Source organism: Erpetoichthys calabaricus, chromosome 7 (assembly GCF_900747795.2).
Source record: "Erpetoichthys calabaricus chromosome 7, fErpCal1.3, whole genome shotgun sequence".
Classification (NCBI taxonomy): domain Eukaryota; kingdom Metazoa; phylum Chordata; class Cladistia; order Polypteriformes; family Polypteridae; genus Erpetoichthys; species Erpetoichthys calabaricus.
The window spans coordinates 186,086,373-186,102,451 of NC_041400.2; positions in this window are offsets into that span (position 1 = coordinate 186,086,373).

A 16,079-nucleotide genomic window follows, 5' to 3' on the forward strand; every position below is an offset into this window, starting at 1 on the left:
TGATGACAGTCATGTGGACTTCTGGCCTTCAATCCATCAATGGAGGGACATCACGGTGTTTTGATCAGGTGTTGGTGGCGCAGATCACAACAACACAGAAAACCCGGAAAAGAACAGAAGAGAGAGTAGGGGTTGGTACGGATTTTGGAGCAACCATGAATAAAAATGATAATTAACTGAATATACAAAGCATCGGGATTAAACTAAGATGAAGTTATGAGAAAGCCGTGTTAAAGCAATGTGTTATCAGCAGTTTTTTAAAATGATCCACTGTATTAGCCTGGCAAATTCCTATTGGCAAGCTATTCCAGATTTTAGGTGCATAACAGCAGAAGGCCGCCCGCCTCACCACTTCTTTTAAGTTTTGCTCTTGGAATTCTAAGGAGACAATCAGTTGAGGATCTAAGGTTACGATTTGGAGTGTAAGGTGTAAGACATTCTGAAATATAAAATGGAATGAGATGATTTAAGGCTTTATAAACCACAAGGGGGCTCCGCCCCCTGCTCGCTTCGCTCGCCTACCCCCGGCGTTGGGTATCCTGAAATACATTAGTCGACCCAAGCAGCACATTATTCCTAACTTCACTCCGCAGTAGTGCCACTCACAATATGGCGGTGACGCCTGTGCCTTCACTCCGCAGTAGTGCCACTCACAATATGGCGCTGACGCCTGTGCCTTCCGTACTTTATGGACCCATGGGGCCTCCGTAGCCTCTTCCGTTTGAATCTGGGCTGCAGCGCAGAGTCCTCTTTTTTGTGTGGCTGTCATTAGTCGTTAGCCATGGGCACGTTGTTGCTTCATTTCTCATTCACATCAGTTGAGCTCTTTCGTTTTTGGGCCGTGACTCCTTCGTGCACGGTGGATACAACTTCGCGTGCGGTTTATGAGATGCGCGCTGTACGCGCCTGCGCAGTACGTCTCATGGTCCCATCGCCATGTACCTGCGTCCATGTCATCCAGTTTACCATTCTCGGTTAGTAATATGGATAAGCAGAATTTTAAAGTCAATTCTAAATGGCACAGGTTACCAGTGTTGTGACGCTAAGACTGGTGTGATGTGCTCGGATTTTTTTTTCCTAAGATTCTAGCAGCTGCGTTCTGCACTCGTTGAAATCGATTGATGTCTTTTTTTAGGTGGTCCTGAGAGGAGAGCATTGCAGCAATCTAGCCGACTGAAAACAAAAGCATGAACTAATTTTTTAGCATCTTGCAATGTTATAAGAGAAACCATTAGCAATGTGACAAACGACAGGAGACCATTCAGTCCAGCAGGTTCGTTTGTTTAGATCAGTGGCTTCAGGTTTTTGCTCCAACCCAATTACTTATTAAGAAGCACTTATTGCTCAAGTAACACTTCTGTTTCACTTTAGTTGTCTCGCTTGTTACGATTTTGAACCCTTATTGCTTATTTTAGTCTTAAACAGCTGAATCCTTGATTTTTAATTGCTCATAATTAGCAATAACATGCAAATGACAAAAGAGACCGGCGTTTCTCCATTTAGCTTGTTACCATTTACACCTGTGAGTATTTATCATGCACTGTTGGGTTTAATTAAATACTTGGAAGGAAAGTGAAGAGAAAAAAGTGAAGCACTGAGAATTACTCCTCCATTTTAGCCTTCAAATCATTTGGATGATATCCTTAGAAAGGCAAAGAAAATCTAGGATAAGAGAATTACCTGACATAGCAGAGTTAAAGCACTAACAAGCCATGAAATTAAATTATTGGCAAGAATTGCTTTCTAATTAAGAAACCAGTTAGAACAAAAACCTGCAGCCACTGTGGCCCTCCAGGACTGTGATTGAGGACCCCTGGTTTAGATCATAGCTAATCTGGCCTAATATCTCATCCAGATTCATCTTAAAGGTTCTGCTTCAACTTCATGCCTCTGTAGTTTGTTCCAGATTTCCACAACTCCTACAAAAAGTGTTTCCAGGATTTGGACATAAAATGCACTTCCCCTTCATTTCCACCAGTGTCCTCGAGTACACACTTCATTGCTGAGTTGAAAGAATTTAGAAGATCTAATTTTGAAGACCTGGATTAGTTCCCCATGTGGTCATCTCTGCTCAAGACTAAACAGGATTCATTCTTTGAGTCTGTCGTAGTAGGTCATGTCCTGGGATACACCTGGCTGCTCTCTGCTGAACGGCTTCAAGTGCTGCTATGTCTTTCTTGTACCATGGTGACCAGAACTGCCCACAATAATCCATTTATATTCCACATTTTTTACAATAGAACCTTACATTTTATTTTCTAATTTAATAGCTTCTACACATTACTTAGATGATGAAAACATTGTGTCAACTGACTTGTGTATGTGTGTGTGTGTGTGTGTGTGTGCATCGGGGACAGTTCAAAGGCTCCGATGATGGTAATTCTCTGCCCCTCCAGGGGATACCGCTGTGTGACAACACCTTTTCTCTTCCTCCCTATGAAAAATCCATCCATCCATTATCCAACCCGCTATATCCTAACACAGGCTCATGGGGGTCTGCTGGAGCCAATCCCTATGCAAAATGGAAGGTTGACTCCTTTTTCACCACCGACATCCCTTCCGGTGTCCATCCATCTGGACCTGCCTGTGACAATGTGGGTTCTGCTCCATTCTTCCATCTGGCTTCTGGGGAACTCTTGAACCCGACACCGTTGGTAATGTCACCGATGAGCTAGACAGTGAAGACATCAAGAATGAAGCAAGGGGATGGTGCATAAAGTGCAGAGCACTTTTATTTAAAACCAAAACCAAAAACAGTGTCCAAATAAATAAGTGCAGTGTCTCAAATAGTTCTTAAATAAATAATTCGTTAAAACAGGTGAACTATGGAGGTTAAAATCAAAAAACGAGATTAAAACAATGGCTTGAAGCAGTTTTGTCTTAAAACTCCGGTGCTTTCTTCTTTCTACAGGTGGATCCCCTGCTTCTCCCATACGGGTCCTGCAACAAGGGAGTTGCCCTACCAGCAAATGCACCTCCTTCCTATTCTGGTCCGGTAGCCTTCTGATCCCCGGCTATGTAAGGCTCCAGCCGGACTGAGACTTGGGTTCCCTCCTCAGGGCGCTTAACCTGGGGTTCAACACACCCAAAGTCTCCTCGACTGTCACTCCCATCTCCTCTGCTGGTCACTCCAGCTCCTCAAAACTGCTCGGCTGGAGTGACTGCTTCAATCTGCCCCCCCCCCCCCCGAGAGTTGACCAAACACTCCTCCAGGGCTCTCCTACCAGCTGCATTCAACCTTCAACGAGCCTGCTCTCGCTCGTGCTCTCACTTGCTCACTCACGCACCAGCTTTCTCCTTCCTGCTGCCTTCTTCTCCTTCATCCTCCATTCCCGTTCTTTCTTTTTTTCTCACTCCCTATCCGCCTCGCGCTTCTACTAAATACTAATATATTATGTGGATGTGGATCAGGTGTGCCTCGCAGTTAGTAGACCCGGGTTCACTTCCTGGGTCCTCCCTGCGTGGAGTTTGCATGTTCTCCCCGTGTCTGCGTGGGTTTCCTCCAGGTGCTCCGGTTTCCTCCCACAGTCCAAAGACATGCAGGTTAGGTGGATTGGTGATGCTAAATTGGCCCTAGTGTGTGCTTGGTGTGTTTTTGTGTGTCCTGCGGTGGGTTGGCACCCTGCCCAGGATGGGTTCCCTGCCTTGTGCCCTGTGTTGGCTGGGATTGGCTCCAGCAGACCCCCGTGACCCTGTGTTTGGTTTCAGCGGGTTGGAAAATGGATGGATGGATCAGGTGTGGCGATTAGCAGCTCCTGGCTTCAATCATGGATGCGCCCTCTTTAAGCCGCGAGTGTGCAGATTATCTGTTTAAAACTGGCCTTTTCAATTTGAGCTGTGGACCCGCTATACCACACTGCCTCTTCCTGCTGGAAGTCAACATAACAGGAAACTCAGCCATTTCTTTCTTTCTTTCTTTCTTTCTTTCTTTCTTTCTTTCTTTCTTTCTTTCTTTCTTTCTTTCTTTCTTTCTTTCTTTCTTTCTTTCTTTCTTTCTCCACCCCTCCCTGGCAAGCTTTATCCTCTTCCTCCCGACTCTGGCCCCAAATGAAGGTGGGTGGCTCCTAGAAGTGCTCCAGGTAGCTCCTTATCAAGGTCTGGAATCACTCTCAGGTGAGGTGAAAGCCCATCATAGCCGGGCACTCTCAGCAGTTCCCCCTAGTGGCCCCCACAGAACCAAACAGGGCTGCATTAAACTACAACTCCTAGCGTGTCCTGCAGGAATCCACCCAGGGGGACTGCCCTCTAGTGTCCTGGGCAAGGTAGTGCCTTGTGGATGCTCTCTCCCCTGTTCCCACCATTCAGCTGCTGTCCCGGGCATGTAGTGGCCCTGGCGGCCCACGACGTCCATCACACTACTTAATATCTATCCTCTCACTCCCGACGATTCCACCCACCGGAGAAGGTGGAGGAGCAAAAGTGGGTTTTTAACCGAATCTTAAAAAAGAAAAAGATCTGATATGGAGCCGTAAAGTGTTCCAAAGTCTTGGAGCAATAACTGAAAAAGCCCTGTCGCCCTTAAACTTTAGCTGCAATCTAGGAACTACAAGAAGTAATTGAGCAGATGACCTCAAAACTCTCGTTCTCGAGGGGGAAATGAAGGAGATTGCACATATATTAAGGGGCGACGCCATGCAAGGCCTTATAAACAAACATTAAAACCTTGAAATTAATCCAAAATAGCACCGGCAGCCAATGGAGGGAGGCCAGTACAGGTGAGATATGCTCTCTTCTGCTAGTGCTGGCCAGAAGTCATCATTGGCGGGGCCTGTATGGAGAGGGTCCCGGTGTTCAGGTTTCTGGGCATTGAGCTCGAGGATGACCTGACCTGAAGCATCAACACCAAGGAGCTGCTGAAGAAGGTGCAGCAGAGACTGTATTTTCTGATAATCATCAGAAAGGACCATCTCTCCAAAAATCTGCTCCTTGCCATTTATCACTGTTCCCTCGAGAGTTTGCTCATGTACTCTGTGTGTGGTATGGTAGCTGCACTTCCTCAGAAAGGAAAGCATTCCACAGGGTCATCAGGACAGCAGAGAGAACAATTGGCTGTACCATCACCACTCTGGAACAATCTACACCTCCCAATGCCGCAAAAAAGCAATAGACATTACACAGGATTCATCACATCCCGGTCATTGCCTCTTCCAGCTTTTGCCATCAGGCAAGAGATACAGAGCAATGAAAACCAGGAGCAACCGCCTTAAAAACAGCTTTTATCCAAAAGCAATCATGGCCCTGAACTCAAATAAAACTGCTCCATATCAGTCTCCCAAAGTGCAATATAGACCTTAAGTCAACAAGTGCAATTTGTATATTTTGTAAAGTACTTTTATTACTATTTGGTTTGTTATTATTTTCTCTCTTCTTGTCTTTTTAACTCTTAAGCCTCACACTGAGTCGACTGCACCTTCAATTTCGTTGTTCCTTTGTAAAAGTGACAATGACAATAAAGATCTATCTATCTATCTATCTATCTATCTATCTATCTATCTATCTATCTATCTATCTATCTATCTATCTATCTATCTATCTATCTATCTATCTATCTATCTATCTATCTATCTATCTATCTATCTAAGTCTAGCTGCTGCATTCTGTGCCAATTGAAGGCATAACAGGGCAGATTTGGACAGTCCCACATATAAGTAATTGCAATAATCAAGCTGAGATGTAATCAAAGCGTGAATCACTGTTGCCAAATCCTTCTGTGAAACTTTGAAATTTACCTCAGTTGGTAAACGCTGGACTTTATTAACGCGGAGATTTGTTTGTCAAAGCTTGTCAAAACGAGGAGCCTCAGAAAAAAGAAAAACTTGCACAAAGGGTTCACTTCATCAGCACTAAAATGATGAGCTTTAAATCTCAATGTGCCCCTTAGTGAGTTACTAGAACAATTCCTTAAGCTTCTTAAAAAAGAAGAAGATCTGATGTGGAGTGGCAAATCGTTCCAAAGACTTGAAGCAATAACTGAAAAAGCCCTGTCACCCTTAAACTTTAGCTGTGATCTAGGAACTGCAAGAAGTAATTGAGCAGATGACCTCAAAACTCTCGTTCTCGAGAGTGGGATGAAGAAGATTGCAGATATATTTAGGGGTGACACCATGCAAGGCCTTATAAACAAACATTAAAACCTTGAAATTAATGCAAAATGTCTCTAGCAGCCAAAGGAGGGAGGCCAGTACACGTGAGATATGTTCCCTTCTGCTAGTGCTGGCCAGAAGTCTAGGTGCTGCATTCTGTACCCACTGATGGTGCAACAGGGCAGATTTGGACAGTCCCACATATAAGGAATTGCAATAATCAAGCTGAGATGTAATCAAAGCGTGAATCACTGTTGCCAAATCCTTCTGTGAAACTTTGAAATTTTCCTCAGTTGGTAAATGGTGGACTTTATTACCACGGAGATTTGTTTGTCAAAGCTTGTCAACACGAGGACCCTCAGAAAAAAGAAAAACTTGCACAAAGGGTTCACTTCATCAGCACTAAAATGATGAGCTTTAAATCTCAATGTGCCCCTTATTGAGTTACTAGAACAATTCCTTAGGCCGTTAAGGGACAAGCGCATAATGAAATGTTTACTTCCTCTTAAATATACCGTGATAAAAATGAAGGAGCAAGTCTATTTTAAGGTTTAAGGTTTCTTTATTTAGTCATCTTTACACAAGAAAACATGAAATTTGCCTTCTCAGTTGCATCTAATAACAGACAGAATGAAATAAAACAGACAAATAGAAACAAGACAGGTTAAGGTAAGGCAGTTAGATAATACATATTTACACCAAAAAAAAAAAAGTTACAGGATATATATCAAAACCTTAATCATTATCTCCGATATTTCTTATTGAAAAGTCGTAAGGCGCAAGGAAGAAAGGAGTTTCTGGAGCGATTTGTGTGGGTTTTCAAAGCGACTATCCTTCCTGATTTACTGAACTTTACTTCTACGTGTAATGGATGTCTGTCATCAGTTGAGATGATTTCCAGTTTCTTTACCATTGCCCTCTGACACACACACTAGACAAATCATTTACATCAGTCCCAATAACTTTAGCTGCATACTTCGTAATCTGCTGGAGCTTTTTTGAGAAATGACATAAGAGAAGAGACAAATGTTGAAAACAGACATCTGTCAAGTGTAATTATAATTAAAACAACATGAAGACCACGGAGGCACTCATGTTTGCATGATGTGTCCTGTGGTTTGATATCATTTGTGCTAATCATATTTAACTAGGAACAGAGCATTATGCTTTATTACTGCGCCTAACAAGCTCCATTATATTAATTATATGCTATTACAGAATGGAGGCTGAAACAAGATGACTTTAATTTTAGCTTTTGTACATATGGGGAAAAAAAACGAACGCCATCATCATCGGAATAATTATACTAGAAAGTGTCTGCCTTTATTGTACCAAATTCTCAAAAAAGCTTTCAATTTATCTGTGCCATGGTAAACTAAAATTCAAATTACAAATTCCAAGATATGCTTTGCAATTTTATTCAATGAGATTTCTCAAACATGCTTATAGTTGTACAGAAGGAGCCCTTCTATAGCCCAATTGACACTTTTATCGAAAGCACCTTATGAAAGAAGTCAACCACACAGAGTGGACATCAATCTGGGGAACTGATTAGTAATAACTGTTACATGACAAGGGTACTGCTCAGAACCTTAGTTATAAGAACCTATTATCAGCTAGATCACAGCCACAGATAAAACCCTAAATCGCAGCAGGAGGAGGAGGTGGACCACAGCCAATCCTGAACGACCTACCCAATGCCCCACTCTCGCCAAGGAGGGTAAGCATTGATGGCAGCGTTTGTAGCCGCAGGAGTGTAAGGGAGGATCAAGTAAAACTCATGCTGAAACAAATCTCTCAGTCCAAAAGTGCGTTTTAAAGGATTTACTGAAAATTTAAAGCAAATAATCTGCACAAGAATAAATAAAAAGGTTATTACACACGTAGAATAAAAGGCAAAAAAAAAATTAGAAAAAAATGTGTCTTCTCTAAAGAGCTTTTCTTGTCAAACTTTAGTTACAAGATACAAGATACAAGAAGTTTATTGTCATATACACAGTAAAAACACATGTTAAAACCATGTAATGAAATTCTACCTTCATATACAAAGACAGAAAGACAAAAGAAGTACAAAAACAAATAGCAATTACAACAACATTTATTTATATAGCACATTTTCATACAAAACAGTAGCTCAAAGTGCTTTACATAATGAAGAAAAGAAAAATAAAAGACAAAGTAAGAAATTAAAATAAGACAACATTAGTTAACATAAAAAAAAGAGTAAGGTCCGATGGCCAGGGAGGACAGAAAAAACAAAACAAAACTCCAGACGGCTGGAGAAAAAAATAAAATCTGCAGGGGTTCCAGGCCATGAGACCACCCAGTCCCCTCTGGGCATTCTACCTAACATACATGAAATAGTCCTCTTTGTATTTAAGGTTTTAACGGAAGGACTTAATGATGATGGTCATGCAGACTTCTGGCTTTTAATCCATTACTTTTGGAACATCACGGTGCTTTGAGTAGATGGTGGTGGCGCAAGCCGCCACCACAAAGAAACCAGAAAAAGAAACAGAAGAGAGAGTAGGGGTTAGTACGGATTTTAGAGCCACCATGAATAGTTATTATAATGATTTGGATATACAGAGTATCAGGATTAAATTAAAGTGAAGTTATGAGAAGGCCATGTTAAAATAATGTGTTTTCAGCAGTTTTTTAAAGTGCTCCACTGTATTAGCTTGGCAAATTCCTTTTACGTTTTGCTCTTGGAATTCTAAGCAGACACTCATTTGAGGATCTAAGTTTACAATTTGGAAAATAAGGTATCAGACATTCTGATATATAAGATGGAGCGAGATTATTTAAGGCTTTGTAAACCATAAGCAGAATTTTAAAGTCAATCCTGAATGACACAGGTAACCAGTGTAGTGACATCAAAACTGGAGAAATGTGCTCAGATTTTCTTTTCCTAGTTAGGATTCTAGCAGCTAAATTCTGCACTAGTTGCAAATGATTTATGTCTTTTTTGGGTATTCCTGAGAGGATTGCGTTACAGTAATCTAGTCGACTGAAAACAAACGCGTGAACTAATTTCTCAGCATCTTTCAATGATATAAGAGGTCTAACTTTTGCTATGTTTCTTAAGTGAAAAAATGCTGTCCTAGTGGTCTGATGAATATGCGATTTAAAATTCAGATTACAGTCAACAGTTACCCCTAAGCTTTTTACCTCCGCCTTGACTTTTAATCCTAATGCATCCAGTTTGTTTCTAATAGCCTCATTGTATCCATTATTGCCAATCACTAAATTTCAGTTTTCTCTTTATTTAACTTTAGAAAATTACTATTCATCCATTCAGAAATACAAGTAAGACATTGTGTTAGTGAATCAAGAGAATCGGGGTCATCAGGTGCTATTGATAAATACAGCTGTGTGTCATCAGCATAGCTGTGGTAGCTCACGTTAATAATCTGACCTAATGGAAGCATGTAGATTGAGAAGAGCAGCGGACACAGGATAGAGCGTTGTGGAACACCATATAGGATATCATGTGTCTTTGAGTTATAATTACCACAACTAACAAAGAATTTTCTCCCTACCAGGTAGGATTCAAACCAATTTAAGACACCGCCAGAGAGGCCCACCCATTGACTAAGGCGATTTCTAAGAATATTATGATCGATGGTGTCAAATGCAGCACTCAGATCTAGAAGGATGAGAACAGATAAATGGCCTCTGTCTGCATTTACCCGCAGGTCATTTACTACTTTAACGAGTGCAGTTTCTGTGCTGTGATTTGTTCTAAAACCTGACTGAAATTTATCAAGAATAGCAAGTTTATTGAGGTGCTCATTTAACTGCATAATGACTGCCTTTTCTAGAATTTTACTTAAGAAAGGCAGGTTAGAGATGGGCCTAAAATTTTCAAGAGCAGAGGGGTCAAGATTATTTTTCTTCAGCAGGGGTTTAACTACAGCAGTCTTAAGACAGTCTGGGAAGACCCCTGTATCTATTGACGAATTTACTATGTCAAGAATATTATCAATTAGCACGCCCGATACTTCTGTGAAAAAACTTGTTGGTATTGGGTCAAGGACGCAGGTGGAGGGTCTCAGTTGAGAAATTATTTTATGTCAGGTAAATCTATCCTAGTGAAAGAATTTAATTTGTTTGTAACGGAGTACTGGGGTTTAAGAGGATCCTCAGTGTTGGGGAGATATACTATGTTATTTCTAATATCAGTAATTTTTTGATTGAAAAATACAGCAATAGCCTCACAGGTTTTACTGGAAGTACTTAGGAGGCATTCCTTTGAGTTAGTTGGGTTTAACAGATGATCAATCATCGAGAATAAGACTCTGGGATTACTAGCATTGTTATTTATAATCTTAGAGAAATAGCAGCGCCTCTCAAGACGGACTGTGTTATTGTATTCTGTTATTTTAACCTTTAATATTTCATAGTGGATAGTTAGTTTAGTTTTCCTCCATTTACGCTCAGATCTACGGCATGTTCTCTTTAAATCAGACACTCTTTGGGTCTTCCATGGTATAACAATGCTAGAAGATTTTTTAACTGTCTTTTCAGGTGCAACTATGTCAACAGCAGCCCTCACTTTAGTATTAAATCTTTCCACCTTACTATTTACATTATCCTCGCTATTATAGTTGGCACTATAAACAGACTGATTGCTTAGAATGTTTGTAAGTTTTAAAGCTGCTGATGAGTCAAAGAGTCAATATTTCTGCATTAAATAATAGAAGAAAATGGTCTGATAGACCAATATCAATGACCTGCCTTACATCAACTTTTAGTCCTTTAGTAATTACTAAGTCTAACGTATGACCTGCTTTATGTGTAGGCTGGTTTTTAAAGTGCTCCACCGTATTAGCCTGGCAAATTTCTATTGGAAAGCTATTCCAGATTTTAGGTGCATAACAGCAGAAGGCCACGTCACCACTTCTTTTAAATTTAGCTCTTGGAATAAGCAGTATTTTAAAGTCAATTCTAAATGTCAGGGGTAACCAATGTAGTGACATCAGACCTGGAGAGATATGCTCAGATTTTCTTTTCCTAGTTAGGATTCTAGCAATAAGAATAAGCAAAACCAAGGAACTGGTGGTGGATTTTAGGAGACCCAGGCCCCTCCTGGACCCCCTGATTATCAAAGGTGACTGTGTGCAGAGGGTACAGACCTATAAATACCTGGGAGTGCAGCTGGATGATAAATTGGACTGGACTGCCAATACTGATTCTCTGTGCAAGAGAGGACAGAACCGGCTGTACTTACTTAGAAGACTGGCATCCTTCAACATCTGCAATAAGATGCTGCAGATGTTCTATCAGATGGTTGTGGCGAGTGCCTTCTTCTACGCGGTGGTGTGCTGGAGAGGCAGCATTAAGAGGAAGGACGCCTCACACCTGGACAAACTGGTGAGGAAAGCAGGCTCTATTGTAGGCACAGAGCTGGACAGTTTGACATCCGTGGCAGAGCCAAGGGCGCTCAGCAGGCTCCTGTCAATCATGGAGAATCCACTGCATCCACTAAACAGTATCATCTCCAGACAGAAGAGCAGCTTCAGCGACAGACTGCTGTCACCGTCCTGCTCCACTGACAGACTGAGGAGATCATTCCTCCCCCAAACTATGCGACTCTTCAATTTCACCCGGGGGGTGGGGGGGTAAACGTTAACATTATTCAAAGTTATTGTTTGTTTTTACCTCTACCTCTTTAATTTAATGTTGTTTTTTGTATCAGTATGCTGCTGCTGGAGTATGTGAATTTCCCCTTGGGATTAATAAAGTATCTATCTATCTATCTATCTATCTATCTATCTATCTATCTATCTATCTATCTATCTATCTATCTATCTATCTATCTATCTATCTATCTATCTATCTATCTATCTATCTATCTATCTATCTAAGCACAACAATAAAGCACACAGCATTTTGTCTTTGTCTTCTTTTCTCTGTCTCTTCCCTTCCTCTTTCCGCCTCCACTCCTCATCCAGCAAGCTTTGTCTTCCAACTCCCAAGCCTGACTCTTGGAGCAGTGGCAGAGGGCTTCTTTTACCCTAACCCTAGAGTACTTCGGGTGGCCTGTTAGCATGTAATCACCCCGCCACAATCTTCATTCTGCATGGAAAAAATGAGATTAAAACACTCATTTAACCATCATGGCAAACTACATGGGGTAAGTCAAGTTAGGTCAAGTTGGGAAGCATGCACTGGTACAGCGTGTTGCCGCACCCACCACACAACAAAACAGCTTGAGATCCCGGTTGGCAACCCCCCAGGCAGACATACGGTCCAGTCCCAACCTCCGGAAATGACCCTCTATCTGCCACAGCCAGGTGTTGCGTGGGTGTCCCCTTGGCCTGGTCCAGCCCTCAACAATGAGGGTCCTGTGAGCTGGATCCCCCTTCGGGAATCACACCACATGGCCGTAGTGCCGTAACTGACGCTCCCTCACAATGCAGGTAATGTGCCTCATTTGGGACACCATGAGCAACACAAACTCAAACCAGTACTACCCATGGATTCTCTGAAGAGACACAGTACCGAAGGAGTCTTGTCTTTGTCTCTGGTCACTGGATAGCATCCATGTCTTGTAACCAGATAGCAAGACAGGAAGCACCAGGACTCTAAAGACTTGGACTTTCATCCTTTTGCAGAGATATTGGGAGCGCCACACACCCCTTTCCAGCGATATCATGACCCCCCCATGCACTCCTAGTCAGTCCACTGACTTCATAGGAAGAGTCACCAGAGACATGAATGTCACTGCTGAGGTAAGTAAACCTCTCGACGAGGTCGACACTCTTATCTTTATGAATACAGGAGAAAACAGGAGTACACAAAAGAGAAAGAAGTATGGACAAACTCCACTCAGAGAATGACTGGGGTGCCCAGTTGTGTGAGACAGTAACACAGACCACCAGGAACACCTGTATAAGATCGCAGTGGGAAGTTTAACAGTAAAACTTAAGTTGGATCACTTCTGGAAAGCAAGTTTAAGCCACCCTCAGATCTGCTTAATCCAGTTTGGAGCTGTAGGGGGCCAACTGTGTATCTCAAGCACCACTGGATGAAAGGGAAAAACCAACCTTGGACATTGCACTAGTGCACCTAAGGGCATAATTAATAAATAATTACTAATTTATTACTACAAATATTTCTGATTATTTGTGTTTATTCATATGCGGTTATTTAATTGAAAGGTATATTTTATATTCTATGTGGATACACAGATCAGGCTATGTTTATAAAAATGTAAAATATTAATGTGCTTTGTTACTTCACAATTTTTGGGTAGCAAGCAAAACAAATTATAAAAGGAAGTCATCCATAAGAACATAAAAAAGCTTTTAGATGAGAGACATTCAGCCAGCCATGCAATCCTCTCTCCTTTTTTTTCGTTTGCTGTGATCTTTAAGTTGAGGCCAAACTTAGAGGAAAGTAAAAAGCACAGTATTAATTGAAGATAAAAGAGCAGCAAATTTGAAATCCTCCATCATTCTCACTAATGCTATTGTCAGTCAGCCATTTTCCAACCTGCTATATCCTAACTACAGGGTCACGGGGGTCTGATGGAGCCAATCCCAGCCAGCACAGGGCGCAAGGCAGGAACAAACCCCTGGCAGGGTGCCAGCCCACCACAGGACACACACACACACACACACACCAAGCTCACACTAGGGACAATTTAGGATCGCCAATGCACCTAACCTGCATGTCTTTGGACTGTGGGAGGAAACCCACACAGACACGGGGAGAACATGCAAACTTCACGCAGGGAGGACCCGGGAAGCGAACCCGGGTCTCCTAACTGCAAGGCATCAGTGCTACCACTGCGTCACTGTGCCGCCCCTAATGATATTGTGTTTTGGATAAAAATAGATCTCAGATTTTCCTTTGGAGTTCAAACTTTTCATGTGCATCTGAAGACCTCCTCGTAGACTCAGTTGAGATATGTAATAACCTGCCAAGACAAGAGGGGGCGCTGCCACTAATGTGGTCAACTCTTTCTTTTCCCCCAGTGCCGAGAAGCCGCCTGGTGAAAACTTTTAGCCCCGCCACTTCTGGTCCAACCGCCATAAAATCTTTGCCGTCGATGAAGGAGGTGTCTGTGGTATAGCAGGTCCTCGGCTTAACACTTTGGTGTCCTGTTCTAAAATAAATAAATAATTGAATGGTTGGCTTGATCTCCATGGGTGTGCATGCTCACGCAGCTACGGGAGGTTGGTGAGGTAGTCGAGGCAAGGCACACCTGTATCTGAGGGTGCAGTCTGTCTCAATTCCTTTATGGGTGCATATAAGATTGAGGCGCATATAATGGGGAGCAGGACAGGGGGAGCAGAAAAGAAAAAACACAAGAAACAAGAAAAGAGGTTTAAGAGAGGAAAGGAGAGAAAAAGGCAAGAGGTGGTGGAAGCCGGTGTGGGTGAACTAGAGAGAGGGAGAAGGCAAGCAGCCAGGTGGAAGTCCCTTGGGAAGCATGCGGCCGATGCTCAGGGGCTGATGGGAGCTCACTCTGGCTGAGCGATCTTGGAGCTGGAGGGTGATGCACTGCTGGGTAAGAGAGACTCACCGCATGAGGTGGCAGCAGGGGAATTGGAAGTCTCTGTGAAGCGAGCCTGGCAGCGGGAATTGGAGGCTTAGCGTAGTGCTCTGCCGGAGCCACAGAAAGCTACAGGGGCTGAACTGCTGGGTTAGCCATCTCCTCGGCTTCAATGACACACTTGCGGTTAACTGGAGAGATGTATGTTTTCAAGGGGATGCACTTTGCGCACAGACTTTGAAAAAGAAATTGCAAAAGAGAGATGTCATTTTCATTTTATGATTTATGATGTTCATTTTGGCAGAAAATACCTCCTATATATGAACCGATCTGGAGAAGGCTACAACTTTTTTTTTTTGCATTATTAAAGGATCCAAGAGCACAGTGGCCTCCCTAATTCTTAAATGTAATACAGTAATTTTATAACAACCACAACTCTTCCTAGACCTTGCTGCCCATCCAAACGTAGCAATCAGGGGAGAAGGGCCTTGGTTAAAGATTTGACCAAGAACTTCAGAGAACCTGTGTGGGAATGCGAGAAAGTTCTCAAAGGACAACCACCACTGCAACACTCATGTGAATTTGTTTTCATGAGTGGATTTATTGTTATGCCTTATTACTGATAGAAATACTGCAGAGTGGCAAGCAGCGCAGATAATTATTCACCGTAATGCAACCATAAGCCCAGGTTTCTGTCCTGGGGCCTCATGTATAAACAGTGCGTACACACAAAAATGTTGCCTACTCCCATTTCCATGCTCAAATCACAATGTATAAAACCTAAACTTTCCGTAATGCCACGCACATTTTCAAACCAGCTTAAACCTTGGCATATGCAAGTTCTCCGCTCGGTTTTGCAAACTGGTGGCACCCAGCATCAAAGCAGTGCTTTTGCTCTATTGTGGTTTCCCTTTCTTTTTTAGATCCACATCCCTGACGTGGCTTTATCATATACACTGAAATTAACCACATATTGTTTATTAGTTTAAGGCATCTGATTGTAATTAACCTGTAATAATATAATAGTCCACGAAATGGCCAAACTATACCATATACCATAGCTGCTTTAGCATTGTTACACTCACTGGAACTTCTTCTTTTTCTTTCAGCTGCTCCCGTTTTTTTCTTTTCTCTGTACCCTAATAAACTTTCATATGACACTCAGACGATGGGCTACGACTCACCTTTTCACGGCGACTTTGATATCTGACAACTTCTTTTTTATTTCAGGCACTGTGCGATTTTATGAACTTGAGCACTCTATGTCACTCGATCAACTTCCTTTTGTTGTTTATACCAGTGTTTACACCAACAAATAGTACGTTTTTCCTTGCCTCCACTTGGTAGTTGCTGAAATTCTTCTACTGCATTTTCCCCCATGCTTTTGCCATTGTCTTTTTACAGAACGCTGAGCTTAAGGGCTATATATATTGATTTGCATATTCAAAGAGGCGTAATTCTGGGAGGAGTTGGGGAGTGGCAGCAGGTGC